Source organism: Drosophila biarmipes, unplaced genomic scaffold (assembly GCF_025231255.1).
Source record: "Drosophila biarmipes strain raj3 unplaced genomic scaffold, RU_DBia_V1.1 ptg000013l, whole genome shotgun sequence".
Taxonomy (NCBI): Eukaryota; Metazoa; Arthropoda; class Insecta; order Diptera; family Drosophilidae; genus Drosophila; species Drosophila biarmipes.
This window is the reverse complement of record NW_026114532.1, coordinates 926,796-942,992: the sequence shown is the minus strand read 5'-3', so window position 1 is coordinate 942,992 and position 16,197 is coordinate 926,796.

Below are 16,197 nucleotides of genomic sequence, written 5' to 3'. Positions count from 1 at the left end.
TATACTGACGGTTCTAAGGCTGATGGTATATCTGGATTCAGTATTACTGATGAAAACCTTTTAAAATCCGGTCTACTACCAATGTATTCTTCCTCCTATACAAGCGAGATCATTGCCATCCTAGAAGCCACAAAACTTTGTCAAGAAAAGTCTGGAAAACACGCAATCTGCACCGACTCCCTCTCCTCCCATAACTTGATTAAAACCCTTAATAAACACTCCTACTACATTACATTAATAAGAAACATCATAACCAAAAACTTCCCAAAAATAAGCCTTATTTGGATTCCTAGCCACATAGGAATAAAAGGCAACGAAACTGCTGACTCATTTGCCAAACTTAGCCTTCAATCCCCCCTTATATACACCCCTAACTACAATTTTACTGACATCGCTCGCCACCTAAAACAATGCTTAGATAATGAACTGATAAAAACCTTGGAAACAGCATCTCCTTGGTACCTTGGTACGACTTGGACACACCAAGTTCACCAATGCGCATTACATTGATAAGAACCTTTCCTCTATCTGCCCCCTGTGCAACATCAGCCCAATAAGCCTAACCCATATTATTACCTCATGCCCCGCCCTTACTCTCCAAAGAACTGCATCGTTCAACTCCCAAAACCCTTTCCACATTATATCAAATCCTACTTTAATCAATACCCAGAAAATCTTACTCTTTCTTAATAATTCGAACATATTATATAAGATATAATAAATTGTAAAATATAATCATCACTACTAAATTACCATTAGCGAGCTTGAGGCCTTTTGTTGCTATAGCTCTAGAATAAACCCACTGTTAGCTTAAAGTTTTAACTATAAGTATCTAATGCTGATAATAATAATAATAATAATAATTTATTAATTAATTGCTTATACATATCTATCCACTTATATTTTCCATTGAAACTAAATTCTCGCCTCATTAGTGCTTTAAGAGTTCTATTAAAACGTTCAACTATAGATGTCTTTAGAGTACTGAAGGTAGAATAATAAGGTTTTAATACTTTAAATTTCGAATCAAAGAATTCAGTACCATCATCAGTTTGAAGGTTTTTTTTGGTGTCCCATGACCCGATTTAAATATTTCTTCAATGGCTTGAGAAACATCATTAGCACTCTTTGATCTTAATGCCTCATCCAAACCAAATTTCGAAAATATGTCAATATCAGTCAACAAGTATCTATACCCATCGTTTGATTTTGAAAAGGCTCCCATTTCAACCAAATCTGCTTGCCACAGATCATTTATACCCCTTGAAATCACTTGCCTTCATTGAAATTTTTTCTCATTTACAATTTCTCTCTTAATCATATTTTTTTAATAGGCTGAAAGCGACACTTTCTAACTCAGTTGTGGTTTTTTCGGCAATGATATTGACTTTGTTACATATTTAAAAATGAAATCCCCAATGCTCTTAATTTTTTCTAGAATTTTGGCAAAAATTTGGTCAGCGCTGTTTGCCCTCTTATTATACAAATCAATTTTATTTTGACGATTACTTTTCTGAGTTATAATTTTTCTTAAATCCTCTCCCAACTTTCCGATGTTCTTATCAGTATTTTCTTTCATGGCTAGATCATCGTTATCTAAAGATTTTGTTCCATTCTTGATACGTTTATTTTGAGCATTTAGGTTACCGTCCTCATCGATGAATAATCCTTCAGTAGACTTAACACGTCTTTTCAAATTTTCTGATCTTTTCTTATCAACAAAAAAATGTCCAAACTTTTCGACAGATATGTTGTTTATAATTGTAAAACATTTGTGGTCTTTCTATTTATACCTATTAAAATATAATCCTTTCCTCACGCAACTCCTCTATGGAAAATATTTCATTATTGTGTCTAGTGTTACCCGCTGCTTTCGATGCCACCCAAATTTCCAATCGTTCAACTAACTCATTAACATCATTCCAGTATACATAGTTTGGATTTGACTTCTGAAGGGTCATGTAACCAAAACCTGTTTTTCAGCGAAGTGGAGTAGGAGTTGTAGGATTGAAAGTATTGTCTATCAACTTCTTAATAATATGGCTATATTTGTGTGCTCGTGTACTCTTGATACGGCTATTAGGATTAAAGCCTACTCTATGTATATTCGTTGCTAATATAATTTTTGTATACATCTTTAAATCATGATCATCATAGCTTTCAGGTTTACTACGAAAAATTTCACAACTTCTCTAGGTGGCTGAAGATTTGCAAAGCTATCTAAATAATGTATATTATTAGTAATGTCGATATTTGAAAGTGGTCTATTGGGTAGGAAAGAAATTAGTTTTTTCGCTTCTTAACTTCTTTCCCCTTACTATAGGGCTTAAGAAAGAAACCATAGCCCTTTCTATAGGGCTTAAGATATAATTCTTCTCTTACAGCAACACCTTCAATTTTCCTGTTGTTTCGTTTCTTCTCCTCTATATCTTCCTTAGCCATTCTTGCATTGTTAATTGTCTTTGCAATTGAGGCACTACCACTTGCTAAGCTACCAAGAGCGCTGAGGGCCGTCAAGATGGGCACGATTGGTAGAAAACCTCCAATTTTGGGTACATAATTTACACGATGTACGAGTATTTAATCATTTTTCTTGGAATTGATTGATCAATTGATTTACGTGCTACTTTAATTGCACTCATAATGTCTAATGGTTTTTGTTTCTTTAATGTCATAGTAGCAGCAATAAAAAGAGTCGAAAGGTTTGTTTTCTTCATTGTAATCTTCTTAATTGTCTTCCTCCCCTTCTTTTCCGTCTTATTCAATACTATCCCAAATTTTTCGCTTTCATTATATTTGTAACAAAGTATGCTGCTACCTTTTCACCAAGAGTATTATCTGATGCCTTGACACGCGACTACGCTTTGTCAATCAATATTGTCAATTTCGTGCTCTTTGCAGGCTTCAATGGGTTTATTCCTTGATCACCGCGTTCCAAACGTTTCTGTAACTTTGTACCCGGTCCACAAAAATTATATCACGGAATATGGGCTTCAAACGGAAATGTATTGATTAAAATTAAAAAAAACGACTGAAGCGATTATAAAAACGTTTCCCCATTTTATTGATGTTCACTCATCAAAGATTTCTCTTTTCAATAAAGTACATTAGATTGAAATATGCGTTTAATAAGCCAAAAGCAAAAAATTGTAGTTAGAAATATTAACGATGAAAACGAGAAAAGTCTACCCTCACGACATAGAGTCCTCTTACCCAATACAATAATGTCAGGCCTTCCAATTGTGGTTAAACTAATATTAGCTAAGTTTAATAGAAAGTCCCAATGAACTAAGATTCGAAAATGTTTATAAATTTTCAAAAAGTTTATATCAACTTAAATATGAGTACTTGGTAAAATTAATCAAACCAATAACAGGAATGGGATATCATATACTCGATATTATCATTATTCTCCCATAATGACGATGTACAAGACCCCAGAGAATCGAAAAAAATTCCATTATGATATTCGATGACGTAGCTTGTGAAAAACAAGACAACATAAGATAATATTTTTGTATGGGTCGACATAAAAACATAGACTCTTTTAATTTATGTCAAACATATAGACATATACCGAACCATTTGATTCGTTACAATGCCAACTTTATTATAATGTTTAAACGAGATGATTAAAATATGCGGCATATATATCGGGATGATATTAACACTGATATGAATTATGAAACATTTGTACAGATTTGTCTAAAGTGTTGGGAGGACATCGTTGATAATGTTATTACGATCCTACTGGATCATACGAATTGAATGAGACACATCGATTTCATTTAGAATAAACTAAAAGAGTATAACCTTGAAAAAACATTTAAAATATAAGGTAAAATTAATACACTTCAAGTTGAAATAACTACCTTACGAAAGCCAGTTTACTTTAATAAGGAACGGTCGGTTGGACAACTGTTTGGCTTCCATCAACAAACTACAACCGCATCCTACAAAAATCTATCGACCAGATCAGACTGTGAACATATTAAAAATTAATACAATTCGTTTGGAATGTAATATAATCAGCGGTTCATATGTTGATAATACACCGAATCATACGTTACATGAGTTTGGCATTAATGTTCCACCTGGGTATAAAATGACAGTGAAACCACATAGTCTAATTTATTTACCAATCAACTGTGATGAAATAAGAACACTTTCTATACGCATTGATTTGGTGAATTAACGTGGTGAAAACGTTTCGATTCGGATGCACATTCGGCTAATAGAGTGATTATTTATAATAAAATCACTCACTTTCAAGAATAAATTATTTTTAAGGTCGTTAGGATTGAAGCTTCGAGTATAATATAAAAAGTGAGAGGGAAAACTATGAACTAAATTTGAAATGTTTGAGAAAAGGGTACTCAGATGAGAGTATTTTGAAAAAGTATTTTCATACCTATTCATCGTATAATCAAACATTTAAATTAAACGATCAAATTCGAATTACTATCCTAAATCAAGACTTGTACGTGCTCCTTCACAAAAGTAACGAATTTTTAAAAATTATTGTATGGCTTATTTTTTGCATGAAATAAAGTACGAAATAAATGGATGTGAGATTGATAGAACACGATTTGTTGGCATGACTATAACCCTAAAAAATTGTATATCTCTGGATAATCTGCAAAGTCAAAATCTATTAAATTCTGGATAGAGCAGTGGAGAAGAGATTTCTACGGGGCCCCAACTTTTCTGTACCCTTAAAAAATTCGTTGGGACTTGCTAAGGATTATAAAAAAGTTTTTTCTAATTGTAAACATAAACTAGTGTTGATGCAAATTAATGATGCATTAATATACCAATTGTCCCAGAACCCGCGATTCCTATCTTCTTGCAACAGTCAGAAACAATTAATTTAAATGTTGATACAATAAAATTCGAGTCGAGAGAACTGCGATACACAAAAGCCCAAGGATCTCAAACCCGAATACAGTAATGATAGAACAAAAGAAGTTTAAAAGAGCTAATTTTCCCTTCTCAATTTCAAACAAAATTGTCAGAACTGTGTACAACTAAAAGTGATATATTCGGCCTTGAATCGGAACCGATATCAGCTAACAAGACGGGCAGTCCAGAATTACAATAAATGACTTAAAATCAATAAACAGACAGGTCATGAAAATTACAACAAGATCAGAAACACGTAAAAACCAGGATCAGAAATCAGAAAAGGAACTCTTGAGCCCAGAGTCTACGACGTTGTCAATTACAATGATATTAGAAAATATGTAAAATGTTTATGTTTAAGCGGGGTAAACGAATAATTTCTCATTTTGTAATTGATGATTTTAACTCTAATGGGGAAATTGATTTAAATAATTTTTCCAAAAGTTTGAGATACAGGCCGGAATGCAAGGCGTTTAACAATTTCAACTGGCTTCCAGCGCAATGATTTTAAAGTCATTTCAATTATGAGAACTTAAAGAAATGGGCAACAGTACATTGCAAAAAGTACAAATAGCGCTACTTTCTGAGGTGACCATAGTAGACAAAAACAATGATAAAAATATAAGAAAAATCTTAAAAAAAATTTCAAGATGATCCATTCGAGGGAGGCCATTCAGGAATATCAAGAACTTTGTTAAAAACTTTAACTTTATTACTATTGGCAAAAACAATACAATCATGATTTAACGAAATATTTGGTAACAGTACCAATTCCGAATAAAAGTGGAAATACCGTTGCAAAAGCAATCTTTGAAAACTTTATACTCGTTTACGGCTAATGAAAGTTATTCTAACAGAAATTGACACAGAGTACAAGAAGAACGTAATAAGAGACTTATGTAAATATATGAAAATTGGCAACATCTCATCGATTGCACACCACCATCAAACCCTTGGAACTATTGAACGCAGTCACCGAACGTTTAACGAATATGTCTGCTCATATATATCAAATGATAAAAATGATTGGGACATATGGTTGAATTATTTACGTACTGTTTTAACACCACACCATCAGTTACGCCCAAGTATTGTCCGTAGCAACTAGTGTTTGGAAGACCAGCTCGAAAATTGTTTGATATTTCTAAATAAATCAGGTAGATCCTATATACAACATAGATGATTATTATTATAGGAAATTAAGTTTAGGTGAGAAACAGCATACAAATGGGCAAGAACAATGCTGGAAAGAGAAAAAGAAAAGCGAAAAACACTATACGATAAAGACATAAATAACTTCGATCTAAAAGTCGGAGATAAAGTCTTATTATATCTTTCTAGGACAATTTAAGGTGGTAGGCATAAGAAATAAGTAATATAAAAATTATAGACAGTAAAAAGAATCAACGGGTAGTAAGCAAAGACAGATTAAAACCTTTTTATAGCTAATAACGTAAAATAAAACAACTGAAAAAAAACCAAAGAAACAAAAATAAATATATATAGTTGGTTATAATAAGATTGTTTATTAGGATTAATATAATGCTGAGATAATGAAGGATTGGTGTTTACAAAGTTCAAATAAGTTACAACCGTATTCAAGTTTAGACGACTTTAACAACTCCTTCTTTTTTGCCCGCTCATTTTCTCGCTGCTTCCTTGGATCGCATATTTGTCATTCACAACGAGACAAATGTGTACCCGCTGCCCAGTTCTGCCTCATCATTTTACACTCGGCCCTCCTGATCATCTTCATCTGACCCAGATGATGCAAATTCGTCGTCGTTATCTTCTATGAACCTCCATAGCTTCATGTTGTCGCAGCTGGTTCTTATAGTATTGGGTCCTTCCACTTCCGCTGCTTTGCGGACGTTGTACCGCCCGTTTGGATTAATCTGTACGACCTCGTATGGTCCCAAGTATGGACTCGCTAACTTTCTTCCTGCTACAAATTGTGTCCTTTTGATCTCAACCAAATCACCTAACTTGTAGATGTTGCGTTTGTATACTTCTTGAGCTGCTTCAATATTCTTTCTGGCTTCTTTTCGCATTTGGTTTCGTTCAACGTTAAACTGGGAAACAAACTCTTCGGTTAAAATCTCCTGCAAACGCCCCTCTGCCTGGGTGTACATTTTCGTCCCAAACAGCATCTCAAAGGGTGAAAGCTTTGTTGAGCTGTTTATTTGTGAGTTTATAGCCTTTTGCACCTGAAGCACATATTTAAACCACTTGCTTGGTTCTTCTGCAGAGATTTTAACGATAATTTCCACGAGCAATTCCAGTAGTTGAGCAGATGTGATCGATTTTGTTGATGTTTAGCCACTCTTCAAATGCGCCTGACGTGAAGGCTGCTCCTCGATCGCTGACAACTCGTTTTGGAAATCCAAAAACATTGGACCATTCGGTGAATCTCTTGATGACTTCTTCAGACCCTGTAGTTTTGGTGGGGTAAAGCCAAACAAATTTGGCGAAGCCATCCACAAATGCCAATATATATTTGTAATGCTTCGACGTGGCGTCCATCGGCCCTAAGTGGTCCACGTGTAATGTATGCAGCGGAGTGTCTCCTTTGTGTTTGCAGTGTAAGAGTCCTTCTTGTTTGCCTAACTTCTTACTGTAAATAATACACTTAACACAGTTGGCGATAAAATTCATTACCTTCCGCTCTAAATGAGGGATCCAAAACAGCTGCTTTACGCAATGAACAGTCTTCTGTACTGCAAAGTGGCCGACTTCGTGTGCCTCGCGAATGACTTCTTTCTCCATGGACTTTGGCACAACTATAAGGTCATTGCCTTCGACGGTTTTGTGGAGTATATCTCTTTTCATCTGACCGTACCGTACCGTTTTGGTACGGACGATCCTGGAGAGTAACTGCAATCTCTCTTATGTAATCATCATTTTGCTGTGTTATCTTTATCCGTGCTGCTACTTCTGCTGCGATGATCCAAACCGACTGTGGATGTCGGCTTACGAGATCCACGTGCTTCATCTTTTCCCCTGGCTTGTGCACAAGATCGCAGGTGAAATCCTGGAGAAACATCACATAGGCTGCAACTTAGCGCGGAATATCGTCTTTTGTGACAAGTTTAAAATGAATGTCCATGAGATAGTGTCGAAATTTCCTGAGTGCCAAAAAAATCGCCTTCGCCTCGAGGATGTAGCTGTGTCGTTCGGCCTCTGAAGTGGATGTCTTTCTACTCCTGAAGTAAAACTACCCCAAAACCATCCTTGCAGTTATCCGTGTGTAGCTCAGTATGTGCTGTTCTGCAGTATATGTGTAGTACTGGTTCGCTGGTTAACATCTTTTTAAGCTCTTGAAGCGACTGCAACTCTGCACTTCCTATTTTGAACTCCACATCCTTCCTTAGAAGCTTTGTCAGCGGTCGGGCAATGTTTGCATAGCCTGGAATAAATTTTCTAATGAAACCGGTTAGTCCCAGAAATGACTGCACAGCTCGAATATTTTTGGGAGTTTTACAGCTGATGTTTTCTTGTCCCCTGGCCAAATTCGTCAGTTTTCCACGGTGTGTCCCAAAAAATTTATGCGGGATTGCATAAAACTACACTTCTTACATTTGATCTTTAAACCAAACTCCATTGCTGTCTCCAGTAAGCGCCTTGTTTTGTCCATGCAGTCTTCAGCTGTGGATGCATACACAATAATGTCATCCATGTATAACTGCATAACGTCATTGTTGATCAGGTCTTGGAATATTTGACAAATCTAATAAATTCAGCTGGTGAATTCTTGAAACCAAAAGGAGTTTTATTAAACTCAAAAAGCCCTTCTTTTGTAACAAAGGCAGTTTACGGTTTGCTTGCCTCGTCCACTGGAACTTAAAAAAACCGTTCTCCAGATGGAGGGTTGAGAAAAATGTGGCTGCTTGTAACTTTTCCAATACTTCTTTCATCAACGGCACTGGAAAACGATCATCCAAAACCATGTGGTTCAGTTTTCTGTAGTCAATACAGACTCGTAGAGTACCATCCTTTTTCTTGACTACTACTACTCTACTTACGTATTATGCCTTGGGCCAACCATTCATCAACTTGCTTTTTGACCGCCTCTGCTTCGTTCACGGACAACCGAGATGGAGACTGATGAAATGGTTTTATTATGCCATCGGGAGTGATGCTTAGTTTGACTGGACATTGTTTTGGAATGCCTGGTAGTGTTTGCTTAACTTCGTTAATTAATTTAATCATTGACTCTTCATACCTGGGAGAAACAGTAAAAAGGTTAGACTTTTCTACGATATTGTACACATCGGCACCCAGCACATCAAGTTCCTTTGGTCCATCCCTCAAGCCCGTCAGCTTGAAGCCATTGTCGTCGCAGCAAAATGTAAACTTTCTAGTAAAATCGATCGATCACGTTGTTCGGCACAACCAAAAACTTTTGTTGTGTGAATAACTGATCGGCAAGAACATCAGCTGTGAAAAATCCAATCGGTTTTCTTTTTTCCTGACTCAGACCTCTCAATAAAGATACACTTTTGTAAATGTCAATGATCTTTATTTTTTCAGCAACATTCATTGTTACAAGCGACACGTCCGATCCAGTATCAATTAAGCGCTCTATACCCACGCCATTAACAGAGATTACTTTATTGCGTCTTTCATCAAAAATTTTGCGAACATTTGAGGTCACGAATGGACATTCTCGAGCCATATGACCATTCTTACATTTGAAGCATTTCGTTAGAAACTGGCAATCTTTGATTTTATGTTCAGCAGAACCACACTTGAAACAAAATTCCTTCCATTATGCTGAGATAATGAAAGATTGGGATTTCTTGGATTGCAGATTTGTCATTCACAACGAGCCAAATGTGTACCGGCTGCCCAGCTCTGCCTCACCACCTTAAGTATATATAAAATAAATTGCAATCATGATTTAACTTCGTTTCATTTTATTACATTTGAGTTCATTTTTATTATTAATAATTCAAAAACAAAAATAATAAAAATTAGTCAGGTATCTCTAGAATGACTTCATTAAAATATACGTCATTCTCTTTAACGGGGGAGGTGTAGCGTACGTGATATATTTTTACTTTATTAATATATATGTTCATATATATACACATATTTACACAAGCAAATATACACACTTATTAATCTAAACATTTGGTTAACAACGGCCTGCATATCGCCCACGTTAAAATGCTGACTATGCATTCCCAAGGTACCGGCTGGCTCTCTATCACTAACCAGCCAGCCGTCTCAGGGCATATATGTGTGTAAGTGAATATGCTAACCTTGCATTTACTTCGCCCGTTGCTCAATCAATGCTATCCGCTAAGAATGTTTGAAAGATTTAATAAAATCACTCTCAAACTAAACATCTTTGTGTGTATACCTCTTTATTCCACGATCCTTTCCACAACAATTTCGAAATTCGGAAGTAATTTTTTTAAATTTATTTAAAATTTATTTTAATTTGTAATGCTCAAAAATAAAAATCTAAATTTCTGTAAAAAAATGGTATAGTTTATTATTCTCTTTTTAAATAAAGACGAAAATCAAATTAAAATAACATTTTTAATTTTAGACATGGACCACTTCGGTAGTATATTTAATATCCCTTATTTAAAAATAAAAAAGAAAAAAAAATACAAATTTAATAAAGTTGTTCGTGATCCAAAGAAAATAAATCTTTTAAAGAAAGTTGTACTATTCCTACTATACTGACCTTACATAACTGGCCTTATTTTACTATCCTTACCCTAACTCTCATTTATATATTTGCATATCATTTACTTGTTTTTTTTTTTGTTTAAAAAGAGGATCTTATCGACAACGGTCGATGATAGCCGAGTGCGACGCTCAATTATAAGTTGTTCAGCTTTACTGAAAACTCTTTGAAACTCACATGAAGATGCTGAACATGGAAGTATTTTTGACGGTTATATATATGTATGAAAATAAAAAATATACGTAATATGTATTAGGATTTTCAATACCTACTTTTCAAAAATCTGTTCATGTTTAAGTACCACCACACTCCCACTAACGCCACCAACAAAAATAACTAAAATAACAATATTCTGTTGATTATTAATAATAAATCTTCTTCTATGTTCCTTCGAACTGGAAAAACATCGATATTGTGCTCGATGTTTCTCCACCTCAATTGTTAGGCCAATTTCGGAATTGCGAATGAAATTTAATTTTTAGTATTGACCATCTTAAGGAGGTGCAAGTTATTCCTTAGAGCAGTCTTGTGAAACTTTAATCTCAAACGTCTTTAAAATCGACAATCGATAATACACAGTAAATTATAAAAGCAAATAAACACTACAGAATTAAATGATCAATATTATTCAAGTATACATACATTAAAACTTCTAAAAAAGGACTGTAATTATTATTATTAAATGTTTTTTTTTTTTGTTTAGTTTTACCAACAATCTACGACAACATTTGCACATTTTCAAGGTGAAACCCTATTCGGCACAAATAAAAGTGGCATTATCAGCTGGGCTCCTGTTTTTACATTTAAACTTTACCTTCTTTCAGCAGTGTAAAAAACTATTGCATAGAAATATATTATGATGGTGATGTATTGAACATGGCGATATTACCATTATTATTATTATTATTTTAATATTACTAAATAAATATATTTTTTTATAATTATACCCTTGCAGAGGGTAAGAAACGCTTTAGCCCCAAGCCAAGGTTAGTCTCGGCTGCACCCTCCATTCGTGCTCCGGATGTATCTTTCTCCTCGAGCGTTTCTGCCAACCCAGACAAACACAAACTCAGCTACGCCAACGTTGCTAGGGCAGGAGCAGCGGGAACTTTCGTTAACAGCCAGTTCAGGATTTTGGAGGATCTGGAACAAAGGATGATGCGTCGGATGAAGAACATGATGAACTCCATGTTCAACCAATTTAACAATCTTATGATGATAGTTTTATCCACCCAATCGAATTTCCAATGCCCATAAACACTCAACTAGTGATATGAAACGCGAACGGCTTGGCCAAGAGCAAGTCTAAAGTTGAACACTTCATAAAAACTAACCAGGTCGACATCTTACTCGTGTCTGAAACACACTTTACTGCCCGATCGTTTTTCTCTATCACCGGTTAAGACACGATCAACGCAATTCACCCTGGGGATCGAAACTGTGGAGAAGCCTCAGTCATCATCAGACGCGGTATAAACTACGAGGAGCTTGAGTGGATGCAGTGCGCCAAAATTCATTTTGTAACACCTCAAGGCAAAATCATTATCGCTACGCTCTGTCGAACAGACCTGTCTCAGATACTCTCAAACCTGAGACCTAGGTTTATTATTGGCGGACACTTCAACGCTGGGGATCCAGGTTAGTCAACCCCAAAGGCAACATACTTCTTGATTGCAACCGGGCTATGGGTTGCTCCACTTACTCCACTGGAGAACCCACATACTGGCCCTCAGACCCCGCAAAGATCCCGGACCTACTGGACTTCGCGTTTAGCAAAGGGATTGACCTTGCCAAAGTGTCCACAACCGCCAGCCAAGATTTCTGTTCAGATCACAGTACGCTGAAGGTTCTGGTCAAGGACCGCAGCACCTGGGAAGCTCATTAGACGGAACACAAACCTTTCTGCTTACAAAAGATGGTTAGAAGACCACGTAGACCCTCACCCTGAGTTACATAGTCCAGTGCAAATCGATGAGGCGAGACGAAATAACGGCATATAAAAGGGCGTGCAAAGCACTAAACAAAATGCTTCTGAAATCGGATCTTGAACCGTTCAGTGCAGACCACAACCTCTGGTATGCCACGAAGTATCTCAAAAGGCCCACAAGGAGGATAGCGCCAGTTAAAACAGCGGCCGGAGTGTGGTGTCGCTGCGGACAGGAGAAAGCCGATGCCTTCGCCAAACATCTAAGGGGCAGTTTACAGCCTTTTCAACTATGCGACCCAGAGGACCTGGAACAAACGCTTTAATTCCCGGATATAACCACAAAGAAAATCCGGGAGGAGATCAAAAATCTGAAGCCCTCGAAGTCTCTGGGGTATGATCGTGTTGATGCCGCTGCTCTTAAGCACTTACCACCAAACTGCATTGACAACTTGAAAATCATAATGAACCAAAGCCTGAGACTTGGGCATTACCCATCTCAGTGGAAATGTGCTTAAGTTTTTGTCATCCCTAAACCAGGCAAGCCGTAGTCAAAACTAGCGTCCTATAGGCCAATTAGCCTCTTAGCAATCCTCTCTAAAATTTTAGAGAAATTATTCCTAAGGCGGCTTTTGCCGGTACTGGAGGAGAAATATATCATAACAGATCATCAATTCGGATTTAGGAGAGGACATGGAAACATCCAACAATGTCATAGAGTTGTAAGACACATTCTGGACTCATTTAAATCTAAAAAATTCTGCCTTTGTGTGCGAGTCCTAATAGCTTAACGTGTATTCTGATCACAGCGGACACCCTTGCCCTGGCTGCCGATGGCCTTCAACATACGCCGCTTAAACGCAGAAAAATCGATTCGTACAACTTTCTCCCTGAGGCCAGGTACCTCCCCATCGGTACACATGAACTGGGCAGCCATCCCACAACAGCCAACAGAAAAATATCTTGGTCTAACCATGGACACGAGGCTGACATGGAAGGAGTACATCTTGAGTAAGCAAAACCGACAAATGTGGTGGCTCCTCCAAAGAAGAAGCAAACTTTCGGTAACAAACAAGCTTCTCCTTTACAAGGCAATTATAAAACCAGAGTGAATCTACGGGTTAGAATTATGGAAAGCCGGGCAAGCACAAACACCATCAAAAATTTATAAAGGGCTGAAAATCGTATCCTCCGACAAATAATCAATGCGCCTTTCTGCGTCCGAAATAGTACTATAAAAAGCGGTCTGATGATTCGTACTGTCGCCGAAGAGGCAGCAAAGTGCAGTAGAAATCATCTAGACAAGATGAATAACCATGAAAACCCTCTGGCGTGTAGATCCCTAGCTGAGCTTCCGAGAAGACTTAAAAGATGGCATCCAACAGACATACCATTCAGGGTCCCAAAAGACAACTCACAGATACACTTTCACCTAACAACAACACACAAGTTAGTTTATCACACAATTTAATTTTGTTTGTGATTTATGCTATCAAGCTTAGATAGTTAGCATCTTATTTAGTCGATGTTCAATTAAATAATATATCATTTTTCAGTAATGAAATGAAGATAAGTTTAATTAATTGAAAGACAATGGAAAATCCTAAACGGAGAGTCGATGTTTAGCTTAAAGGTTTTTTCACTTTGCAATGTATTTAGAAACTAAAGAGTTAGACATTTTGAAATGAAAAATGTATGGTAATTCATTCATCAAAAATTAGCTTGTTTGACGAGAAAACAGCTATAAATAGCTAACATTCGTACAGGCTGGGATTTGCGTCGTTGGAAAGGTATTTTTAAATACTGTACACGATCTTTTAAATACACTTTCTACATTTTTTAAGTTCGGCCACTGCAGCTTCATATGCCATTGCTTAATTGTTTGTTTTTAATGAAGCGTGCCGAATGTAGTAAATGTAGAAAGTGTATTTATTAAGTAGATCATATATTACATTTTCGTCACAGAAGTTGATCTCAGAACTTTTGTTTCTTGAAGATGCGATCGTCACTATATTTTTACATTTTTAGGAAGTGTGTTTGATTGATTTCTTATTCCTGAAAATATTCTATTTAATTAAAAAAATATTTTTAAAGTGGGAAAATTACAAATAGGTAAATGAAATAAGTATTGATGAAACAAATACATTTTACCAAAACAAAAGTTCTCGCATGAAAACTGTGACCATCACAGTTTTGGGCGGTTTGTGGGCGTTAGAGTGGGCGTGGTACTTTTTTTTTGCCATTCGATAGGTATTGATGAAACAAATACATTTTACCAAAACAAAAGTTCTAGCATGAAAACTGTTGCCACCACAATTTTGGGCGGTTAGTGGCGTTAGAGTGGGCGTGGCAATTTTTTTTGGCCATTCGATAAGTATTGATGAGACAAATACATTTCAGTTAACATTTTGATGAATAGAGACATATAAGAAGCAAATCGATATTATAAAGCGCCACCTACCCGCTATTTCAGTATATGTTATGCGGGCGTAAGATAGATCTAACGTTTGTATGGTTGGTCAATCTCTAAGTATTCATGAAATAATTACATATCAGTTAACATTTTTTTTCTAGAATAAACAAGTATCAATATAACAACAAGTATTAATATAAACCGTAAAAGTCGAATGGGTGAGGACTTCACTTCTAAGTGACTTCCAGAAGATGAAAACTGTCGTCCGCGATATCGCATTCGGATCGCGGAAGTCTCTCCCGTCCCGAAATGTGCCACTTCGGCGGAACTCCTCGGAGTCACTTCGGCGACACTTCGGCGACACTTCGGGAAGTCACTTCGGCGACTCTTCTTAAGTGTCTTCGGCGACACATCCATGAACTTCTGCGATACTTTTGAAAGTGTCGCCGAAGTGACTTTGAGAAGTGCCGCCGAAGTGGCATATTTCTTCCCGACAAGAGTGACTTCCGAGATCCGAATGCGATATCGCCGAAGAGACTTCTGGAAGTAACTTAGAAGTGACTTATCATACGCTTGTAGAAGATACCAGAAGGGCCTTTTCCCATTGGAAATCTTGAATAAAAAACTTGTTGTTACATGTTTGGCCATATTTTGCATTTATTTTTTCAGGTCTTTGCTTGTAGACACGGTCCTTGGCATGTCAGGAATGCTGCGTAGTAATTTATTTATGTCCAGCTCCGTTGACATGAGAAATCTAATAATAACCATTTCTAAAAAAAAAAACATTTTTTTATATTTAAAATAAAAATAAATTTGGAGGAATAACCTTTTATAATAAGGTGGAGAATCTTTGAATGCTTTTTTCACTGCAATCGAGCCAGGTAATGTGAAAATATCTTGAAGTAATCATACAGCTTCACGTAAATTCGCACTCTTCGTTGAGTTGTACATTTAAATATGTTACAATTTAAAAAATTCCGAAAAACAAAGCATCACACAAATTTTATACAAAACTGGACTGACCGCAAGCAAATTGCGAAATGAACTGTCGCTCGGACGAAAAACAATAACGTAGGTAAAAAGGGACTGGAATTTTCAGAAATAAATGGTAACGGCAATTATCGTGTCCTCCTTTTTCCCAGTAACTTTGTTTTTGTATCATTTATTTATAGTCCAGAAGTGTCTCACAAGATACCTCTTCGCGATCGCGACCCTTTTTGTTTTTGAAATATGTGTGCTATCGTCTAACTATCGTCC